Raw genomic sequence first — 22,112 nt, 5'->3', positions numbered from 1 at the left:
AATTACTACTGGAAAAATTACAAATCCATGGTCTACAGCTTTTAGTTACCAGGGAAAATTAAGAAAGCAAAATAGCTGACATTTTATACAGATGTCAGTTTATAACTGTAAAAATACAGCTAAAGATATAATTTTACACAAAAATAGCAACAACTGAGTCTGCAAACAAATTTTTCTACCAAGGAAATAATCAGTGATGCATGGAAATATTATTTAAATATATATTTTGTTATTTTCTGTATCAAATCACCAGTGAATCATTTATTTTTATAAATGGAAATTTGTACCTCTGAATCTCCCTCACTTGTTCCTCTCATCCCACCACTCAGTGTATTAATGTCTATGAATAAATATATATTGCATGTGTACATGCTATGTCACATCAGTCATATCCAGCTTTTTTGTGACCCCATGGATTATAGCCCACCAGGCTCCTCTGTCCATGGAATTCTCCAGGGAAGAATACTGGAGGGGATTACCATGACCTCCTCAAGGGATCTTCCCAACCCAGGGATTGAATCTATCCAAATCTCTTAAGTCTCCTGCATTGGCAAATGAGTTCTTTACCACTAGCAACACCTGTGAAGCCTTTAATATATATTGACAAAGGTGTTATTTAAAAATATTGAGAAAAAAGAAAACCAGTGATGAATGAATGAACTGTTTTAACATAATAAAATATAAGTATTATTCAGCTATAGAATTAATTACATGTATTATATATGTTTAGATATACCCGTTTAAATGCAGAGTTCTAAAATATAGCAAGGAGAAATAAAAAAGCCTTGCTCAGTGATCAATGCAAAGAAATAGAGGTAAACAACAGAATGGGAAAGACTAGAGATCTCTTCAAGAAAATTGGAGATACCAAGGGAACATTTCATACAAAGATGGGCACAATAAAGGACAGAAATGGTATGGACCTAAAAGAAGCAAAAGATATTAAGAAGAGGTGGCAACAATACAAAGAACTATACAAAAAAAAGGTCTTCATGACCCAGAAAACCATGATGGTGTGATCACTGACCTAGAGCCAGACATCCTGGAATGCGAAGTCAAGCAGGCCTTAGGAAGCACCACGATGAACAAAGCTAGTGGAAGTGATGGAATTCCAGTTGAGCTATTTCAAATTTGAAAAGCTGCTGCTGTTAAAGTGCTTCACTTAATATGCCAGCAAACTGGGAAAACTCAGCTGTGGCCATATGACTGGAAGAGGTCAGTTTTCATTCCAATCCCAAAGAAAGGCAATGCCAAAGAATGTTCAAACTAATGCACAATTGCACTCATCTCACATACTAGTAAAGTAATGCTCAAAATTCTTCAAGTCAGGCTTCAACAGTACATGGATCACGAACTTCCAGACGCTCAAGTTAGATTTAGAAAAGACAGAGGAATCAGAGGTCAAATTGCCAACATCTTTTGGATCTAGAACAAAGCAAGAGAATTTCACAAAAACATCTACTTTTACTTTATTGACTATGCCAAAGCTTTTGACTGTGTGGATCACAACAAACTGTGGGAAAATTTTAAAGAGATGGGAATACCAGACAGTACTTGCCTATTGAGAAATCTGAATGCAGGTCAAGAAGCAACACTTAGAACCAGACATTGACCAATGGACTGGCTCCATATTAGGAAAGGAGTACGTCAAGGCTGTATATTGTCACCCTGCTTATTTAAATTATATGCAGAATAAATCATGCAAAATTCTGGGCTGAATGAAGCATAAGCTGTAGTCAAGATTGCACGGAGAAATATCAATAACCTCAGATATGCAGATGACACCACCCTTATGGCAGAAAGTGAAGTAGAACTAAAGAGCCTCTTGATTAAAGTGAAAGAGGAGAGTGAAAAAGTTGGCTTAAAACTCAACATTCAGAAAACTAAGATCATGGCATCCAGTTCCATCACTTCATGGCAAATAGATGGGGAATCATTGCAAGCACTGAGAGACTTTATTTTCTTGTGTTCCCAAATCACTGAAGATAGTGACTGAAGCAATGAAATTAAAAGAAGCTTGCTCCTTGGAAGAAACCTAGACAACATATTAAAAAACAGAGACATTACTTTGCTGACAAAGGCCTGTCCAGTCAAAGCTATGGGTTTTCCGGTAGTCATGTATGGGTGTGAGTTGGACCATAAAGAAAGCTGAGCACTGAAGAATCGATGCCTTTGAACTGTGGTGTTGGAGAAGACTCTTGAGAGTCCCTTGGACTGCAAGGATATCAAATCGATCAATCCTAAAGGAAATCAGTCCTGAATATTCATTGGAAGGACTGATGCTAAAGCTGAAACTCCAATTCTTTGGCTACCTGATGTGAAGAACTGACTCATTGGAAAAGACCCTGATGCTGGGAAACATAGAAGGCAGGAGAAGAAGGGTACGGCAGAGAATGAGATGGTTGAATGGCATCACTGACTCAATGGACATGAGGTTGAGCAATCTCCAGGAGTTGGTGATGGACAGGGAAGCCCAGTGTGTTGCAGTCCTTGGGGTTGCAAAGAGTCAGACACGGCTGAGTGACTAAACTGAACTGATGTTTATAAGAATAATAAAAATCTCTAGAAATATGTAAATTATAGTTTTTTCTAAATGGGAAAAAATAATCGGAAAGTTGTCAGTTACATAGTAAATTACAAATTAGGAACCTAATGAAAACTGTTTACACCTTCTAAATGCTTAAAAAATACAATACTGCAGTAAATATATTACTTTTCCTTGAAAAAACCTCATGTTTGGACATGAAAGTGGCTGTTGGAAGAGTTGCAATTTGATTACAGTGAAATGATGAAAAGACGGTTTTCTGAAATCAGATGGGAAAGTTGTAATATCTGATATGGGTATGGAGTTCATTATAAATGCTGTGAGGTAGCTGGTAGATGTCTGCAATGTGCGTACGTGCACCTTTTGTGGACTCAGTTGGATGCAGTACTTTGTATTTACCTGGTGTTTCTTGTGGATAAAATAATACATGTGTGTTAGTTGCTCAGTCATGTCCGACTCTTTGCAAACCCATGTACTATAGCCTGCCAGGCCCCTTTGTCCATGGAATTTTCCAGGCAAGAACACTGGAGTTGGTTGCCATTTTCTTCTCTAAAAACAGTGCATAAACAAATGCAAAATTGATATTATGTGAAAATTACCACATTGGAATACATTTGTGTCTAGAAAACAAGCTTTATAGCAGAATTCACTGTATTTCAAACTCACTAAATTACTGTTATTGTCATTGTTTCAAAAAATAATAGGGGGCTTAAAATTACAACCAGAAATATTATAAATGTTTTCTCCACCAAGAATACCCAATCAAGAATCACCTCAAGTTAGATATAAGAATCTGTGGAGAAAATTGTTGGTGGATTAAAAGTATTATAACAAAAAATGAAGAAAAATAAATCCTACTATTTGTCTAGCAAATAATGTGTATTTAATTAAGCCATTATTGTAGATATATTAAACAAAGTAGTAAAAATTTGGTACTAATTTAATTTGGAAAAAAAAATGGAAGGCCTTGTCCATTTCAGTTCATCAAAGACAATTCATCTAAGATTGAAAAGTGATTCAATATCCACAAAAGGAGGCTTTCCTGGTAGCTCAACTGGTAAAGAATCTGCAACTCAGGAAACCCCTCTTTGATTCCTTGGTCTGGAAGATTCCCTCAGGAAGGATAGCAGCTATCCACTCCAGTATTCTTAGGCTTCCCTGGTGGCTCAGATGTAAAGGAATTGCCTACAATGTGGGAAACCTGGGTTCCATCCCTGGTTTGGGAAGATGTCGTGGAGGAGGGCATGGCAGCCCACTCCAGTATTCTTATCTGGAAAATCCCCGTGAAGAAAGGATCCTGGTGATCCTGGTGGGCTCATGGACAGAGGTCCATGGGTCACAAAGAGTCAGACATGACTGAGCAACTAAGCACACACACATACACAAAAGTAGCTTCTGTGATAATACAAATTGGTTAAGGGAAGAGATTCTACCTGTAATATCAAAAAGTTGATGATTCTATGATCTCATGTATTGCAAATTCTGTTTGTATCTATATTTTTGAACTTCAGATTGCTTTATTAATCATTTGTAAAAAATCTGTTGAAAATAGAAAATGTTCAAAGAAGCAAGAGCACCATAAAACATTTGAATCATCTATGAAGTTCAGAGAGTGTTTATAAGCAACATTTTTAAAATCAAGTTTCAAAACATATAATTATTTCTATAAAAATTCTTTTACTGTTTTTTAAATTCATACTAACTCTAAAACTAAACTTTTAGAATCAGTAAAAGTTAAACCATATTTTTCAATTTCAAGCAATAAATATTCTTAGAAATTGTATAAGATAATTGAAATCAACTTTATAATTTTAAAAATTAAAAAAATAATTAAAATGTTTGAAACCATATAAAAGGCATTTTTCTTGTGATTTCTAATTGGAAAATATTTTATTATTTCCATATAATTAGTAATCTGCACCTCCCTCCATATTCATTCTTGGTATCTCAATTCAGTATTTTATTTAAATCTTTCCCAAACTATAATTTTGTTTCAAAATATTGGTCATATGTAATTAAAAATATGATTGGATGATGTCTCTATGAAATGTTACCAGGAAAGTTGAAACTGAGAAATCTGGGTCAAATTTTGGTTCAATTATTTTCCAATCCATTTCATATTTAAGACAGTTGTATATTTTACTTTTTTGCACACTTTGCATTCATATGCATGTGCATACACACACATTTACAAAAGCTGACACACAAACACAACTCAGTCTTCAGGACTGAGAACAAATTTTCATGTCAGTAGGCCCAGTCTCCTCAATATGTAAGGGCACAGTTAATTTTTTTAGGCTATTTTTTCAAGCTGTGTATTCTCCCTACACTGCTATTTTAAATTCTATTCTGAGCAATGGTGACTAAACAGTATAGAGAGGGTAACCAAAACTCTCTTAAGGAAACTGAATAAAATATTTGATAATAGATAAAATTAAATAATGGAAAGTGATAAGCAAGAATACCTTCTCCATATGCCCATCATTTTGATTTTGTAATTATCTGGCAAGAAAATAACAACAAATAATTGAGGCATACTTTAAAGCAGATATAGAAAGTTTTAAAGAAGGTAAAATACAAACTTTCATAAATATCAATAGATATTTACTATTCTTGAATCTATATTTCACTAGCTTAGCAATCATATTGAGGAAAGAGATGCCCCTCTCCCCACATGGTGAGCATTTTCTGTGGATAGGAACTCTAAAATATCAATAGCAGGACAATTGAGAGAGGAGGCTGGGCCCTGCCCAGATAAGAGAACACATATTTCTCACTCTTGAAGTCAAAGAAACTTTCCCAACTAGAAAGCTCCTTAGAGTTCCAAAGGAGAGTGATGTCAAGTCTACCCATAGAGCTCTTTGCTGGAATACATCTTGATTGACAGATGTGCACACACACACCTGGGAGGATCCTAAGATATACTAAACACGGACTCAGAATCAGATCAAAATGATTGGCCAACAGTGTAGGAGGGTTCCCTTTTCTCCACACCCTCTCCAGCATTTATTGCTTGCAGATTTTTGGATCGCAGCCATTCTGACTGGTGTGAAGTGGTACCTCATTGTGGTTTTGATTTGCATTTCTCTGATAATGAGTGATGTTGAGCATCTTTTCATGTGTTTGTTAGCCATCCGTATGTCTTCTTTGGAGAAATGTCTATTTAGTTCTTTGGCCCATTACTGTTGGTGGGAATGCAAACTAGTACAGCCACTATGGAGAACAGTGTGGAGATTCCTTAAAAAATTGCAAATAGAACTACCTTATGACCCAGCAATCCCACTGCTGGGCATACACACCGAGGAAACCAGAATTGAAAGAGACACATGTACCCCAATGTTCATCGCAGCACTGTTTATAATAGCCAGGACATGGAAACAACCTAGATGTCCATCAGCAGATGAATGGATAAGAAAGCTTTGGTACATGTACACAATGGAGTATTACTCAGCCGTTAAAAAGAATTCATTTGAATCAGTTCTGATGAGATGGATGAAACTGGAGCCGATTATACAGAGTGAAGTAAGCCAGAAAGAAAAACACCAATACAGTATACTAACACATATATATGGAATTTAGAAAGATGGCAATGACGACCCTGTATGCAAGACAGGAAAAAAGACACAGCGGTGTATAACGGACTTTTGGACTCAGAGAGAGAGGGAGAGGGTGGGATGATTTGGGAGAATGGCATTCTATCATGTATATTATCATGTAAGAATTGAATCGCCAGTCTGTGTCTGACGCAGGATACAGCATGCTTGGGGCTGGTGCATGGGGATGACCCACAGAGATGTTATGGGGAGGGAGGTGGGAGGGGGTTTCATGTTTGGGAACGCATGTAAGAATTAAAGATTTTAAAATTAAAAAAAATAAATTAAAAATAAATTAAAAAAAAAAAAATGATTGGCCAAAGGAAACCCAGAAGAAATGTCCCGTAAGTGATTTAAACTACTATGATACTTGCTGTCTTTGTGGAAATTTTTTTCTGCAAAGCCAAAGGGACAGGGCCTTATCACCGAACACTGGTCTAGTGGTTAGGACTGATTCTCTCACTGCCATGACCTGACCCCAATATCTGCCTGGGAACTGAAATCCAGTGACTTCAAGCCACTAGAGGCCACGTTCACCCCAGATCAATATTGCTGCAATATCCAATACATAGATTCTTGAATTAATTTATAATTAATTTCTTTGTGTGTATGTGTATAGTTGGGGGTGGTAATCTTTACCTTTATTTGTATTGCCTACTGGAGTCTCTAACACTTTGTGGGAGATGATTGTTAGTGAGTGTTTATTGAATGTTAATGAATGTTTGTTGAATAAATAAATGACAAGGTCAACTATGTATAGTGGAGGACATAATGTAATAAGGTCAGAAGACTTAGGTAACACTTCAAGAAGGAATCTAGAAAAGAATTTATATCAAGGGGAAAGAGGACTTCCCCAAACTAACAAACAAACAAACAAAAAAACAGAAGACAGTGGTGCTAGTGGTAAAGAACCCATTTGTCAATGCAGGAGATATATAAGACACAGGTACAATCCCTGGGTCAGGAAGATCCCCTGGAGGAGGGTGGCGACTCCACTCCTGGAGAATCCCCATGGACAGAGAAGCCAGCCGGGCTACAGTCCGTAGAGACACAGAGTCACACTCAACTGAAGCAACTTAGCACAACAATGCCAGCTAATCCTAGAGACATAGGTTCAATCCTTGGTCCAGGAAGATTCCACATGCCACAGGTCAACTAGGCCTATGTACCACAACTACTGAAGCCCATGGACCTAATGCTCGTGCTCCACAGCAAGAGAAGAGACTGCAATAAGAAGCCCATGCATTGAAACTAGAGAGTTATCTCCACTCTCTGCAACTAGAGAAAGCCCTTGTGCAGCAACAAAGACCCAGTATAGCCAAAAATATAAAGAAAGAAAGAAAGAAAATTTTAAAAAAAGAAGAGGAGGGGCAATCTTGCTACATTTGGGAACAGTATATAACAGCACTTAGAACAGAGCCTGAAACAGAGCAGGGCTCAGGTAATTTGTACTGATTGAACCCAGAGCTTTGTGCTTTATTCCACTTGATTGCCTGTGGTACAACAAAATACCTCTTTCTTAGTGTGTGACTGTGTGCACACATATTCATGCATGCATGTGTGAAATGGATGGGTGATAGAATTATAGCTCCAGGGCTGTGTGTGTGTGCATACAGAACAGTGCTGCAGTTTGCTAGAAGGACATACTCATAATTATTTTCTTTTTCTGCATTGAGCTTCTGTCTCCAAACTAATGATTTTTCTATTGAACAAGTACACATTAAGGGCATAAATTGTGGTCATGTTGTATGTTTGCTACAAAGAATACTTTTAAAAATATCACTGCAGTGTTAACTCTAAGGATGCAAGGCTCTTCCTTGTTAAATATCATCTTGCTATTCAAAAAGGGACCAAATGAATGATCACTGATGTGCTTATATAACAGAAATAGCTTGTCTACTCCCTGTAAAATTTAGAATATACTGAAAGCCTAAAAATGGGACACTTTATTTTTTGCCTGACAATCAGTTATACAAATAGTCATAAAATTGCAATTATTACTCCTTCCTTGACAATAACACATGGGCTTGCCCATGACACAGGTTTTCCTATGGCAATCAGCATCCTGGGGCTGTAATCAGGACCAAGTTAATGCTCCCTGAATTGACATTTTGGATAACTTCAACTCTAAGAATCAAAGTCAGAATTTATTGCAAGTGCCATGTAGAGCTACCTTTAACTTCAAATGCAACCAAAGTTGAATTCTCTTATGTGAGGTAGATAAACACCTTGAAGAAGTGAGTTCACCTTCAACATCACCAATCAAAAGCTTTAACACAACCTCAAACATAGAAGTCAAAATAAGGTTGATTGCCCAGCTGTTTACCTGCAGTCAAATAAGAGTACCTATTTCCACACATTTATTTAGAACATACATTGTAGCACTGCTTTAATGCAATTTAATGATGTAAGAACGATAATTCCTTAGAACACATAAAGTTATACATGTGTATGAACCTGCATGTGTGTGTCCATGTGTGTAAGATTTTTAATATCCACATCTATCCTGACAGCAAATGAAGACAGGCATTTTTATTCCTATTTCAAAGGCAAGAAAATTGAAGCTGAGGTTTAAGAACTGATTTAATTGGTTACATGAGGAGTTTATGCCAGAGAAGAAATACAACCCTATCATTCGAATATGGTACCACTTGTGTAAAATCTGTTTCTCAGAGCTCACCAGTCATTTTTTTTTCTTTTTTTCAGCTCATATCTAGATTTCAAAGAACATGCATTGCTACATCTCATTCAAATTACTGGCTCTTTAAATTAGAGATCTGGAAGCAAATGAAAACCTAGAATTTTTATTGGAATTTGAGGGAGTTTTGCTAACCAGTATAGTTTTACATGTCCCCACAGAAAAGACTAACTACTAAAGCAAATCAAGTGCTTTATTCATAGATTTCAAAAATTAGGTAACTGTAGACCATTTGTGTTTCAGTTAACTGTAGAATTTTTATCCATGGGGTAAACATATTCTTAGTTCATTAAAAATATCTTATGGGACAAATAAGTCTCATTACTCCTTCATTATGATCTAAAAATGGTTTAATAGGCTATAGTAGTCATGATTCCATAGAATTTAATTAATTTTTAATAAAGACCATTAGCTTAAGTGTAGATTTTTCCATCACTTTTCATGTAAATAATCCTCTAAACACTATTTTTAAAACTTGTATCTTGATTTGGAGGTTAAAATATATTTATGATGAACTTGGAATTTTAAGTGTCAGTGTACTTTATGGACAAAGATATGCTATACCGAATGAAAGCATATTGCATAATCAACATAAGCTTTAGTGACAGAGAGCTGAATTTTTCTAAATGCTGTCACCACTGACAACATTTTTCAGTTGAATCCGGTTTTGAACATGATTTATCCTCTACAAAGAGATCGCAGGAGACACCCAGTTGTTCTCAATAAGACTGAACATATTTACTATTGACAAAAGTGACTTCAAATAAGATTGAACATATTTGTCCGATTCTATAGGGAAAATATGATGGGCATTGTTAATATAAATAATGCTGAGCGCCAGTTTGGAAATTTTGTTTTTGTTTCTTGGTAATATTTTATGAAAATCAGAGAAAGAAAATGTTGTCAGCAATTTAAACCCTGAATTTATTCCATTAACTGAATAAATTAAATGAACAATAGTTAACATTTTAGACTTGAACATACAGGGCAAGCAAGAAATACTGACTGAATGAATGAATTAGTTGAAATGAATCTTATGAGTGATTTTGCTTTTATTCGAGTTGTAGAAATAATTGGAAGTTTTAGTTGAAACAAGTATTGTTTTTAAAAAGAAGAAGATATTCAGGAAAGTAGAAAATAATACTTGTTTTATGTTCAAAAAGTGTAATTTCCCTCCTGCATATATCCTAGTATCGGGCAATTGCTCCATGTGATTCTCTGACTTTTTCAGATTCAAACGGAAATTAAATCTCATATAATTTATTGGGATGAGAATGATCAGCTATAGATCAGTCTTAGTTGCATATTTCACATAATTCAAGTTAATAGAACATAAAACTGATATATTATTTAAATTGTATCCCAAATGCAAAATTGTTTATTAAATATGTATTCATTTTGACTGTAGGCATATTGGTTATCTTAAGTAGTTTATAACTGAATTCTTAATGTATGACTTTAAAAATTTTATTCTCCTAGTCAGGGTATGAACAAGCTGTAAAACATAGCTCCTTTTATTGAAGGTTTATTTACAAATCTGACAATATCTCTTATGATGCTATGGAAAATCATCAGAAGAAAACTGACACAGTGGTATGAATGGTTACTCCTGAGAAAAGCCCTAGCTTCAATATAGTGGTTTTCGGTGTTGCACATGTCTAATCTGACTCCATAAGTAATAAGATATTTTCAAAAGTTATCTTTAAATATTTATATGTTTGAAATTATAACGAGTCAAAAATTACCATAAATCCAAAGTCATTGTATGAGGAGAATATTGTAAATAGAAAGCAGTATAGTAAAACTTGGAAGTAGGCATAATTTCCATCCATAAAATATTTTAACAGTTTTCAATAACTATGAAATTAAAGAAATGTATCTATATAAACAACAATTCTTGGGAAAGAGGGGAGAGGGAGAGACATAGAATTCTAAATGTGTATGTTTCAATGTTCGTGATAGGTGATTGTACCCTTTGGACTTTAGAGGAGTGCTCACCAACTAGGGTTTGACTTGAAGGCGAAATATCAGAACATGATCAGGAAATGAATGCTCTTAGAATAGGATATAATCATAGTTTCCATCATATATATTCCTTAGGACAGTCATGTCAGTCTGTTTCTCTTCCTTTAGGGTCCCAAACATAATTAAGTCTTCTCTGCAGAACTCCCAGAATAAGTGAGACCCTCTCCTTTTCAACAATTGCAAAGTAGAACACTAGCTGGACCCTAATAAACATTCCCTGTTTCCTGAAATACTGCATGAGTTCTATCCCACCTGATAACCTTTGTTTTTCTAATATATAAATATTTCAGTGTTCAGGGATTTTATTTAACAGGTTAATCAGCCTCTATTCAGTGCAGATGTATGTATGCATGGGCATATTCACTGATCATGTACGTATCTTCAATCTCTTAACACACTCATGTTTTGTATTGGACTGTATATTCTCACTATGTTGTCTTACTCAAAATATCCTGCACATGGGTCTGTGAAAGGCTAAATGACATTTCCAAATTATACTGCCAAAAAATAAGTAAAATCAGGATTGACCTTAGTTTGCTGACTCCAAGTCTTTCCACTAAGGAGCATACTCCATATCCTGGAGTTATACCTTATATAATTTATTGAAATATAGTTGATTTACAATGTTGTATTAATTTCTGCTATGTAGAACATCGACTCAGTTATACATATACATTCTTTTTCTATTTGTTTCCATTCCAGGATATTGAATATAGTTCCCTGGTCTATATAGCAGGACCTTGTTCATACATTCTATATGTAATGGCTTGCATCCGTGAACCTGAAACTCCCAGTCCATTTTTCCCCTACCTTCCCCCACCTTGGTAACCACAAATCTGATCTCTCTGTCAGTGAATTTACCTCTGTTTTGTAGATGGTTAGTTTGCCTCATATTAATTCCATGTTTAATGATACCATATGGTATCTGTCTTTCTCTTTATGACTTACTTCACTTAGTATGATAATCTTTCGTTGCATCTATGTTGCTGCAATGGTATTCTTTCTTTCTTTCTTCTTCTTCTTTTTTTTTTTTTAATAAGTGAGTAGTAGTATCTGTTGCTGGAGAAGGAAATAGCAACCCACTCCAGTATTCTTGCCTGGAGAATTCCATGGACAGAGGAGCCTGGTGGACTACAGTCCATGTGGTCACAAAGAGTCAGACATGACTGAGTGGCTAACACAACACAACAGCAATCCATTGTATATATGTACCATGTCTTCCTTATCCATTCATTTATCGAGGGACAATCAGGTTGTTTTCATGTCTTGGCTATTGTGAGTAGTGCTGCTATGAACATACGAGTTGCGTGCTCTTTTTGTATTAATTATGTTCTAGATATATGCCCAGAAGTGGGACTGCTGAATTATATGGTAATTCTATTTTAAGATTTCTGAGCAACTCTCATACTGTTTTCCATAGTGACTACACCAAGTTCCAGTGTAGGCAGATCTTCTTTTCTCCACATCTTTTCCAGCATTTGTTGTTATATTTGTAGACCGTTTAGTGATGGTTATTCTGACTCATGTTAGGTGGTACGTTATGGCAGTTTTTATTTTCATTTCTCTAATAATTAGCAGTACTGAACATTTTTTTCACGTGTCTATTGGCCATCTGTATATCTTTGGAGAAGTCTAGGTCTTCTACCCATTTCTCAATTGCGTTGTTTGTGTTTTGTTGTTGAGTAGTATAAGTTGTTCATATATTTTGGAAATTAAGCACTTTTCAGTCACATCATTTTCAAATATTTTCTCCCATTTTGTAGGCTTTTTTTTTTTTTTTTTTTTGCTTTCTAATGGTTTCCTCTGCTATGCAAAAGCTGGTAAATTTGATCAGGTCCTATTGGTTTATTTTTTTATTCTATAACTACTGCCTTGACAGACAGACTTAAAAAAAAAATTGGTACAATTTATGTCGGAGTATGCTTTGTCTATGATTTCTTCTAGGAGTTTTATAGTGTCTTGTTTTATATTTAAGTCTTTAAGCCATTTTGAGTTTATTTTTGTGTATGGTGTGGGGCTATACTCTAACTATAATTAACTTCATTGATTTGCATGGACTGTCCAACTTTCCCAGCATGACTTTCTGAAGAAACCATTTTTTCCCCATCGTATATTACCGCTTTCTTTGTGGAAGATTAATTGACCAGAGGTTTGTGGGTTTATTTCTTGATTCTACATTCTGTTGTATTCATCTATATGGCTATTGCTGTGTCATTACCATGCTGTTTTGATCACTCTACATTTGCAGTGTTTTCTAAGTCTGGGAGGGTTATGCCTCCTGCTTTGTTCTGTTTCTTCAGGATTGTATTGGCAATTCTGGGTCTTTTAAGTTTCCATCTATATTTCAGAATTACTGGTACTAGTTCTGTGGAATATGTCATGGGTAATTTGATAGGGATCACATTAAATCTGTAGATTGCTTTGGATAGTATTGCCATTTAACCAACATTATTTCAATCTGAGAGCATGAAATATCATTTTATTTCTTTGAATCATCTTTAATGTCCTTTATTGATGTTTTATGGTTGTCAGCATGTCTTTCACCTTCTTACTCAGGTTTATTTCTAAGTATTTTAATTTTTGGTGCAATTTTAAAATATATTGTTTGTTTATAGTCTTTTTCTTCTATTTCATGGTTAGTATAAAGAAATACAACTGATTTCTTTATATTAATCTCATGTCCTATCTTCCTGAACTCATTTATCAGTTCTAGTACTTTTTGTGTGGAATCCCTAGGGTTTTTATATAGAGTATCATGTCATCTGCATATAGTATCAATTTTACTTTCTGCCTTTCCAATTGGAAACACTTTCTCTTGTCTGACTGCTGTGGCTACTTCTTCTCTCTTCTTCAGTCTTTTGGAAGAGTTTGAGAGGGATTAGCAAAATTTCTTCTTTATATTTTGTATGAAGATAAGTTTTTAGACCAAAACCATTTTACATGTTAAATCTGTTCTAGCTATTGATTGATGTACTCTTACAACACTTTTTCCTGGAGATGTCCCTGTCCTATTTACCTCTGGAAAAAAGAGATTTATTTTTTTTTTCTAAAGCAGTCATTAAATTATGCCCCATCAAAATTACATAGCTTCTGAGTGCATAATACTGCACAACTTATCGTGTGGGTGGGAGTTACAAATCAGACTCCACTTGCTTGCTTAGAACATCTGTGCTGCACTTGCATGGAGCAAACACCACCAGTGCTACTCCATAGCACATACACAAACAATTGGAAAATTGTATCAGAGGTAAGAAACATTTTAAAAAGAAGAGAAAATTAAATTTAAAGCAACAGATATTTGTTTCCTTTTTATGGTAAAACACACATAACGCAAGGTGGCAATAGACATGTTCTAGACACTTATAATATTGTTTGCTGGGAGGTGTGAATAAACAAAAGCAAGATAGGTATGTTTCTTTCAAGAATAATATAGTGTATTCATATATAGAATATAAAATAGAAATAATAGCTACATTCATCAAAAAGGATATATAAATGATAACTGCAAGCAAATATTAGGAGTTATCCAGGATATTGGGAATGTATTTCCTCTCATCTCTAAAGTAATCATGTAAGGTACTCGTTAGTTTGTTCATTTTAAAGATGATGAAATAGAGGCTCAGAGAGAATAAATTACTTTTCTGAAGCCACAGCCATTAACTCTTTCCACTGTGTCATGCTACTTTTCATATATAAATGTAGTTATTGAAAGTCATGATTTGATTGTAGTAGCCCACAAATAGTATACTGGAATAGTTCATTGAGAAAGAGATGACAAATGAAATTTAAAACTTTAGCTTTCGTGTATGAGTAAGTTATTCTTATTGAGTATTCGATTCTTCCGCCCTACTCGCCAATGCTTTCTCTTTTTCATCCATTGAGAATGACCATTTCTAATATCCCCAAAGAGAATACATTATAAATATGAGTACTAAAAGATGTTGAGACAGCATAAAGATTGAGAACTGCAGCTACAGATGAAAACCTATAGACTTAAGCAGCAATCTCACTCCTGGGCATATACCTAGAGAAAAACCATAATTCAAAAAGATACATGTACCTCAATGTTCATAGCAGCACTATTTACAGTAGCCAGGACATGGAAGCAACATAGATGTCCACTGACAAAGAAATGGATAAAGAAGTGGTACATATATACCATGCAATATTACTTATCCATAGGAAGTGGGGGAAGTGGGCCATTTGTAGATGTGAGTGAATCTAGAGCATGTCATACAAAGTGAAGTAAATCATAAAGAGAAAAACAAACATCACATATTAATGCATGAATGTGAAATCCAGAAAAATGGTATAGATGATCTTATCTGCAAAGCAGAAATACAGACACAGACTAGGGAACAAATATATTGATAATGAGGGGGGAGGAGGGTGATGGGAGGAAATGGGAGATTGGGATTGACATATACAGTACTGATGAAAAGTGAAAGTGAAAGTCGCTCAGTCGTGTCTCACTCTTTGTGACCCCCAAGGTCTATACAGTCCATGGAATTCTCCAGGCCAGAATACTGGAGTGGGTAGCCTTTTCCTTCTCTGGGGACCTTCCCAACCCAGGGATTAAATCAGGTCTCCTGCATTGCAGGTGGATTCTTGACCAGCTGGGCCACAAGAGAAGCCCAAGAATCCTGGACTGATACTACATATAAAATAGATAAATAATGACTGATACGAATGACTGATATATTTTACTGTACAGAAGAAACTAACACAATATTGTAAAGCAACTATACTCCAATAAATATTAATTTTAAAAAAGAAGTATTGAGTAGAGAACAATTAATTTTGAAAATCAAATTGATTTCCATGAGTCACTCCACTTGCAATGCTCTTAAATAAATTCTGAGAAGCCCAAAGGATTAATATTATTTATTTTATTTACATATGGTTATCAAGTGCCTTAAACAAAGAACTATTCCTTTGGGTCAATCACCGCTATCAACCAGCTACACCTAGCAGTCAATCAAGCAGACAGCTGGAGAGAGCAGTTCACCAGTGTTTGGCAGGACTGAAGGGATGTGAACAACAGTGAACCATCTTGACAGGCATAGTTCTGTTCCTGGATTTGTTTTCAAGTGGTGCAATCAGAGGGAACTGAGCATTTTGAGTGTGTAGTGGCTCTGTCAGTGAAATCGTAGTAAAACTATAAATGCTCAGCTAGCAGAGGAAATGCTACCTATAATGCATCATAAACATTTATTCACACAATGAATATATGAATAAATGCTTCAAGAATGTGAAACAAATTTCAGTTGTTGATAATAACTCTGTCTGATCCTGACACACAAACACATATAATATTTTTGCTAATTATGTCATAATTTCTAATATGTATAATATCGGTAGATAAATAGATAGTAGAGAGCTTTTCAAAGCTGTTTATGCTTTGATTTGCTTTTATTTCAGTTTTTTATTTGCTTTTATTTTAGTTTGCATATAGTTTCTTCACAGCGAAGGATTGTGACCACAAAGCCCTCATCTCTTCACACCAAACTTAACTTCTGTTCTGGATGAATGCTTCACAAACTAGGGACAACAGTTTCTGATGAGTCTTTTACAAACATGGGTGTGCCCACAGGAAAGCTTGTCTGTCAGTACTTTTTGGTGGATTCCCACAGCTGTGCATGTATTTGTGTACCTGATCTTTCCCAATAGGAAGGGCTTTTATTATTTTTCTCCCAAGAAAAGTGTAGAGGCTTCCCTGGTGGCTCAGAGGATAAAGCGTCTGCCCACAATGCAGGAGACCCAGGTTCGATCCCTGGTTTGGGAAGATCCCCTGGAGAAGAAAATGGCAACCCACTCCAGTATTCTTGCCTGGAGAATCCCATGGACAGAGGAGCCTGGCAGGCTACAGTCCACGGGGTCACAAAGAGTTGGACACAACTGAGCGACTTCACTTTCTTTCTTTCTTTCTTTCTTTGTTGAGATCATAGCAGTTTCTTTATAATTATCATTCTGTGAAACTCTTTAGTTAACATCAGATTGAGAGAAAAATTTGCAAAATCCTTTTTAAAGAAAAGCATATGAAATTTTACTGACTAAAGTGGAACAATCTAGTGAGGGGAAAAAGAAAAAATGTGAAGAAAGAAAGAAACAAGCTGGAATCAAGAAATACAAAGAGGACAAATAATGATTGTAGTGAGTAAATTATTATAAATAAAAATAACTGGTAGTAGATACAGAAAAGGATGAGAAATGTTGCTAAGATAATAAAAAGGTCTAAGTCATGCATATTTGGTGAAATATTTCATTAACAAATTCGGAAATGCCTATGTTTTAAAAGAAGGCTAACACATATCTCTGTGAGAGAAGGACAATTTCTTCTCTTAGAAATTTCCTGTCTTCTCTTTTCTCTTTTATGTGTGTGTATGTGTCTTGGACTGCAAGGAGATTTAACCAGTCTATCCTAAAGGAAATCAGTACTGAATATTCTTTGGAAGGACTGATGTTGAAGCTGAAACTCCAATACTTTGGCCACCTGATGCGAACAACTGACTCAATGGAAAAGACGCTGATGCTGAGAAAGTTTGAAGGCAGGAGGAGAAGGGGACAACACAGGATGAGATGGCTGGATAGCATCACGGACTTGCTGGACATGAGTTTGAGCAAGCTTTGGGAGTTGGTGATGGACAAGGAAGCCTGGCATGCTGCAGTCCATGGGGTAACAATAACTCAGACACTACTGAGTGACTGAACTGACTGACTGACTGTGGTCTGCATGCACGCTGTTCTGTTCAACTCTTTGTGACTCTATGAACTGTAGCCCACCAGGCTGCTCTGTCCATTCGATTTCCCAGGCAAGAATACTGGATTTCCAAGCCATTCTCTTCATCAGTGAATGTTTCCAACCCAGGGATGAACAGGCATCTTCTCTTAGAAGAAAACAATCCACACTGTACTGTTACTTAGAGAAGCGGTAAACCTCCTTGCAGGTGTCAGGTGAACGAAAGTGTAAAAAAAAAAAAAAAAAAAAACAGATCTGTATTTATCTGCATAATAGAAAAAATCCCATTTCTGTGGAACATTCAAAGGTATTGAGAAGATGGAAACAAATAACAACAAAAAATGGTTCAAAGAGTCAGGGAGATGGGGCTCCTTTGAAACAAAATGGCAGTTGAAATTTCCAATGAGACAGAGTAATGAAGAATTTGGAATATTTATTTTTCTGTTTCAAGTTGGTTTCTTTTCACATGAGTCATGATTACCTCCCACACTTCCTCAACCTTCAAAAAATTCTAGTTCCTCCAGGATCCTATGTTAGCAGATTTTGGGTAATGAAGAAGTGGTGATTTTGTTCTTTAGTAGAAGTAGACTAAAGATAGAAGCTCTAAGAACTAAAACTGGAGTTAGGACCTAGAAATCAGAGAAGAGGCTTCTTCCCTGCTTCTATCTGAAACTTCAGAAGAATACCAGGGACAGCAGTTTTCTTTCCACTCTACAGGGAATGGCAGCTTTAGCCATTTATTTAACATTTAAAAGACAGGCTTACTGAAAAAGGTTGGAAGAAGTAGGCACAAAAGATCAAAGGAAAATAAAATGACAGAAAGGAAAAAAACAGAGAAAAATGAATATTAAAGACGGTAATTTAATTATTCTTTTCTGGTCCAGATGTTCAACCTGTCTAAATTCAATAAGTGAAAGAGAAGCACATTTTGGAAAAATAAAATAATTATGTTAAATTATGGTAATAACATACAATGAGAGTTACACTAGAAACTTGGGTTACTTTGGAAACCACACTTCATGAATCATATTTCTATAAATACAGTGTTGTCATGTACTTGTCACACAATATGCAAATCATTTGTGCATTTTTGTGCATAGTTGCTCAGCAGTGTCTGACTCTTTGCAACCTCCTGGACTGTAGCCAGCCAGTTTCCTCTGTCCACAGGATTTTCCCAGCAAGTATACCAAAGTAGTTGCCATTTCCTCCTCCAGGGGATCTCCCCGACCTAGGGATCGAACCTGTGTCTCCTTCAGTTCCTGCATTGGCAGGTGGATTCTTTACCACTGAGACACCTGGGAATCCTGCTGGAATCATTATAGAAGACATAAAGAAGAGGAATGGAAATTATCAAGGAGTTCCAATTTTAGGAATTCACTTTTCAACTATATACATGTAAAACGTGTTTTCATTTCTCAGGAATAATTTTCTCTGTTATCTTGCAACTCACTAATGATTTTTTTTATGGTGATGCCCTCAAATACTTGGTCTTCTAACAGCAGTTACATTAGTTTCCTGACAGCAGCTACATACTAATTTCCTGACATTCCTTTGAAAAGGATCATAAACTAGAAGGTTACCTGACTGACAGGAATAGAAAAAAAATAATAAAAAGATGTTTATAGAATACCAAAGATGGGGCATATGTTAGAAAGTATAATAAAAATAATAATAATTACAAAAAATCAAATTTGTAATTTTTTTTTTTTTTTTACAAAATTACACAATGCTCAGTCATGTCCAACTCTTTGTGACCCCCATGGATTATGAGTCCATGGAATTTTCCAGGCCAGAATACTGGAGTGGGTAGACTTTCCCTTCTCCAAGAGGATCTTCCCAACCCAGGGATTGAACCCAGGACTCCCGCATTGCAGGCGGATTCTTTACCAGCTGAGCCACAAAGAAAGCCCAAGAATACTGGAGTGGGTAGCCTATGCTCTCTCCAGTGGATTTCCATAACCCAGGAATCGAACTGGGGTCTCCTGCATTGCAGACAGATTCTTCACCAACTGAACTATCAGGGAAGCCCAATAATTACCACAAAAATCAAATTTCTAATAAAAATAGATCATTTTTTTTACCAAATTTTTATTAACTTAATTTATAGTTAAAGTTAGATAATATATTTCCTCAGTAAAGATATTAGAAACATATTCCCAAGAATAAGGCACTATGTGGAATCTGGTTCGGAGATAAACAAAAACATGGTCATGTCCACACATTAAAAGAGCTGTTATGATATCATTTATGTGCAAAATTTAAAAACATGAAATTTGTAAAAGACAGGGAGTAAAGGGGTGGTTACCAGGGGATGGAGGAGTGGAGGGGATAAGAGTGATCATCTTTAAGAGTACAATCTTATACCAAGTAGTAAATAAATAAGCCCTAGAGAATATAATTCACAGGACACTGAATATAGATACTATAGCACCATATTTATGTAATGTGACAAATATCACTGTATTACAATCATATTAAAATAGGTAAATGTATCAAAGTGACACAATGTATATCTTTAACTGACACAGTTTTACATCTCAAATTTATTAGATTTATAAAAAGGGAGCTCTCAAAGTAGAGGAAAAGTAATACGTGAGCAGAAGTTATATTTTTCATGTTTTATGAGATCTACAAAGAGGGAGTGTAAAGATCAAAGAAGTTAATTCTGACTAAATAGTACGGGGAACCAACCAGAATTGGAGGAGTCTCCCTTGGAAGGCGGAGAAGGCAATGGCACCCCACTCCAGTACTCTTGCCTGGAGAATCCCATGGACAGAGGAGCCTGGTGGGCTGACATCTATGGGGTCGCACAGAGTCAGACACGACTGAAGCGACTTAGCAGCAGCAGCAGCAGCCTTGGAAGGATTAGCCTTAAGGGAATAATTGTCTAACTTGAAAACAAAAATGCACAAATCATACTTGGCTGAAATACAGAGGTTGATGGGTGACAGATACATAGATAGACAGACAGATGACAGAAATAATATTATCCTAAGGCAATCTAGATTTCATTTTAAATATCTAAGATATTTGATTAGGGGGAAATCTTAAGGGAGTCAATGGAATGGTAGTGTATTTCTGGGGAATAAATAGTCTCTTAGAAGAAATACAAGTATATGAATGAAAATTGAAATGCTTGGTGATTGTACTCCACAGATGATGCTTATTTAGGTCCACAGTCTAAACAAAACAACTGGCATACTTTCTGTCAACCATCTATTCAATGTTCAAAAATTAATTATCATAGAGCTAATAGGACTCGAGATACCAATATATTAATTTCTGACCTTTTCTGCAACAGTCACTATTGATAAGCAGCATACACAGAGTGAAGTACAAAAGAAGATAAACCTGTGTGATTTTTTTTTTTAAACAGGAAGGACTGGCATAAAACATGCTATAATGAACCAACACGGATTCCTATCATTTCCTATTATTTACATTTTATAGTCAATGAGATTATTTTTCCCCCTTCCTGGTAATAGCTGGTAAATTTTGTTACAAGAAGTTAATAATTGTGTAAAAGCATATTCAATTTGTCTCATTTCTTTGTCTGCTTGTTTAGCTTTATTTAAGTTTAATTTACATACCAGGAAATTTACTTAAGTGTTCAATTTAAGTCAGTTCAATTATATAGATCCATCTAAGGCTACAACAAACAGTTTAACTAACTAACACAGAACACTAATCTATGACTTTTTTCAAGAGAACTATACACAAAGCAATTCATCTGAACAGATATTATTAATTTTATTCATGTCAATAGGACATGATGACATCGTTGCTACTGAGGAGAGTTATTAGACCTTCCTCTTGAGAAACCTGCATGCAGGTCAGGAAACAACAGTTAGAACTGGACGTGGAACAGACTGGTTCCAAATAGGAAAAGGAGTACGTCAAGGTTGTATATTGTCACCCTGCTCATTTAAAAAGCTTCAGTGCAGAGTACATCATGAGAAACGCTGGGCTGGAAGAAGCACAAGCTAGAATCAAGATTGCTGCGAGAAACATCGATAACCTCAGATATGCAGATGACACTACCCTTATGGCAGAAAGTGAAGAACTAAAGAGCCTCTTGATAAAAGTGAAAGGGGAGAGTGAAAAAGTTGGCTTAAAGCTCAACATTCAGAAAACGAAGATCATGGCATCCAGTCCCATTACTTCATAGGAAATAGATCCGGAAACAGTGGAAACAGTGGCTAACTACATTTTGCTGGGCTCCAAAATCAGTGCAGATGGTGACTGCAGCCATGAAATTAAAAGTCACTTACTCCTTGGAAGGAAAGTTATGACCAAACCTAGACAGCATATTAAAAAGCAGAGACATTACTATGTCAACAAAGGTCCATCTAATCAAGGCCATGGTTTTTCCAGTGGTCATGTATGGATGTGAGAATTGGACTATAAGAAAGTTGAGCACCGAAGAACTGATGCTTTTGAAATGTGGTGTTGGAGAAAACTCTTGAGAGTCCCTTGGACTGCAAGGAGATCCAACCAGTCCATCCTAAAGGA

The 22,112-nt window shown here is 35.8% G+C and overlaps 1 protein-coding gene and 1 non-coding gene across 5 annotated transcripts in view; one reads left to right on the top strand and one right to left on the bottom strand.

The window, feature by feature from the left end:
• Window positions 1-22,112, bottom strand: part of CDH18 (cadherin 18) — a 411,562-nt gene that overhangs the window by 234,909 nt on the left and 154,541 nt on the right. The gene's annotated exons all lie outside the window — the stretch shown is intronic.
• On the top strand, window positions 16,575-16,646 carry TRNAC-ACA (transfer RNA cysteine (anticodon ACA)). Its single transcript has one exon. It is a non-coding gene; the product is annotated as a tRNA-Cys (tRNA).

Source organism: Capricornis sumatraensis, chromosome 18, assembly GCF_032405125.1.
Source record: "Capricornis sumatraensis isolate serow.1 chromosome 18, serow.2, whole genome shotgun sequence".
Classification (NCBI taxonomy): domain Eukaryota; kingdom Metazoa; phylum Chordata; class Mammalia; order Artiodactyla; family Bovidae; genus Capricornis; species Capricornis sumatraensis.
Note: the sequence above shows the minus strand (reverse complement) of the source record. Positions and strands in the feature narration are given on the sequence as shown.